Source organism: Nycticebus coucang, chromosome 7 (assembly GCF_027406575.1).
Source record: "Nycticebus coucang isolate mNycCou1 chromosome 7, mNycCou1.pri, whole genome shotgun sequence".
NCBI classification, from domain to species: domain Eukaryota; kingdom Metazoa; phylum Chordata; class Mammalia; order Primates; family Lorisidae; genus Nycticebus; species Nycticebus coucang.
This window is the reverse complement of record NC_069786.1, coordinates 6,652,259-6,654,613: the sequence shown is the minus strand read 5'-3', so window position 1 is coordinate 6,654,613 and position 2,355 is coordinate 6,652,259. Positions and strand designations below refer to the sequence as shown.

The window sequence follows — 2,355 nt, the reverse complement described above, 5'->3', positions numbered from 1 at the left end:
GCTCTGAAATCCCCTTTACCTTATAATGACTCTTTAATAATGTTAGCATGATGCGTTTTTTCCATTCCTTCACTTCTGATCCAATTGTGTGCGTGTGTGTGTGCGTGCACACGCATGCTGTGTAGTTGACTCTGGCCTTTTGATCCAATTGGAACAATTTCTCTTTTTTTTTTTTTTTGCTCGGTGTGCCCAATTTATTGTTCTGCAGGAATGCCCAGCAGAGGACAGCATCCGGAGCGCTCACTGTGCAAAGAGGAGCTAGTGCTTAAGTACAAATGGGAGACGTGATTCTTTTTAAATAAATACTTAAACACAACATGGGTCCTACAAGCTCTGGACTCTAGGTCTGAGTGGCCCACATGTCAAGATCCCCCTCCCCCCATAATCAATGGTCATCATGATCTGGAGCCCCTTCCTAGAGCCTCCCCAGACTCTACATGATCTGGCCAGGATAACTGGAATTTCTCGAAGGTTGATGGTCCGTGACGGTTAGGGATTCTACGTGGCTCTCCTGGTCCCCACACCGCATGAGTGTAGCTGTTCTTAGATGACTTTCTTGAGCTCATCATACAGGACCAGCACGAATCACCCCCCATACCCTTAAGGACGTTGGACCAGGCGCCCTTGAAGAAGGCTGTGCCCCCCTCATCCTTGAAGATCTTCCTCCAGCACTCCACAGTGCCCTTGAACATGATGTCAGCTCCTTTGCGCCCCAACTGCATCATCATCCTTCGCCTCACAGTGTCCAAGGGATAGGACACGACACCAGCCACGGCGGTCACAGTCTGGGCTATCATCCAGCTGACCACAATGTGGGTGTTCTTGGGGTCGGGGAGCATGCCTTTGGCGTTGTAGTACACGCTGAAGTAGGCAGCCCGCCCAGTAGATGATGATTCCCTGCACTGAGACGTTGAAGCCCTGGTACAGGCCACGGACCCCATCTAACTTAGTGATCTTCACCAGACAATCTCCCAGGCCCTTGAACTCCCGTTCTGCGCCCGACTTCCCGACGTCAGCAGCCAAACGGGTTCTGGCGAAATCCAGCGGGTACACGAAGCAGAGGGAGGTGGCCCCGGCGGCCCCTCCAGAAGCCAGGTTGCCGGGGAATACCTCCAGAACTGAGTGTGTTTGTCCACACCCCCCAGGAAGATCTGCTTGTACTTATCCTTGAAGGCAAAGTTGAGGGCTTGGGCGAGGTTTCAAATAGTGGATGACGTTGGCCAGGTTGCCCCTCCTGAAGGACAGCACTCCCTGCTCCCTGGGGATGCGCACGACGCAGTCCACGATGTCCTTGTACTGCTTATCGGCTGCAATCTGCTTGCTCGAGTGCTGCACCTGCAGCAGCAGCTTGACCCGCTCGATCCGGGCCACAGCCGTCTTGGAGATGGCAGCGGCGATGCCCCCGGCCAGGAAGACCTTGGCGAAGGAGATGGCCTGTTCCGTCATGGTGGCGGCGCGGGCGAAAGGCCGGAGAGCGGGCGCGGAGGACAGAGGGAGGGCACCGCTGGCTCAGCACTGCCCTCGCTAGGACCGAAAGGCCAGAGTTTCACTTGTTCATCCTTGGTAGAGTGCTTTGGCGTCATAACTCACAGCAACCTCCAACTCCCGTGCTCAAGAGATTCTCTTGCCTCAGCCTCCCAAGTAGCTGGGACCACCACAATGCCTGGCTATTTTTAGAGACGGGGTCTTGCTCTTGCTCAGGCTGGTCTCAAACCTGTGAGCTCAGGGCAATCCACCCATCTCGGCCTCCCAGGAGTTTGAGGCTGCTGTGAGCTAGGTTAAAGACATGGCAATCTAGCCTGGGCAACAAAGTGAGACTGTCTCCAAAAAAAAAAAAAAAGAAAGAAAGAAAAGAAAAGAACAACAAAAATAACTGTGTTTTTTGTTCACACTTTTATACCACTGGAAAAGTAAAACTGCTTCCCTCCAACTCTTAGCTACCACCCCAGATGAGATGTCTCCTGCTCAGCAGGGCTAGTCAGCTATGCAGGGGTATAGTGTGGTCTCCTCTTGTAGTGAGTGAGGGGAAAGAAGGAACTTTAGAGAGATGTTTGGGCAAAAGCCCAGTGAGACCAGAGAGGTTGGCTTCTGGACTACAGATTAGTTGTGCTATTTGAGAAGGAGGGAAATGGGTTGACTAATGACTGACCCAATGCTCCAAGCCAGCCTGGCCACGTCCACCTTGATGACATGAGTATGGAGGAAGAATACCTGAAGACCACCCAGGGCTGCTGCAGTCAGTGGATCTTTATATCCATGGTGAAACAGCAGCTTATTGAAGCAGAGTTTTTGTTGTCTGGTAAGGACCCATGAGCAAAAGACCCTACAGCTCTTAGGGTCTTTGTCACCTTGGCC

General features: G+C 52.5%; 1 pseudogene; it reads right to left on the bottom strand.

Annotated features, from left to right (window-relative positions):
• Positions 1 to 403: 403 nt before the first annotated feature.
• On the bottom strand, positions 404 to 1,503 carry LOC128590298 (ADP/ATP translocase 3-like; annotated as a pseudogene).
• Positions 1,504 to 2,355: the final 852 nt, after the last annotated feature.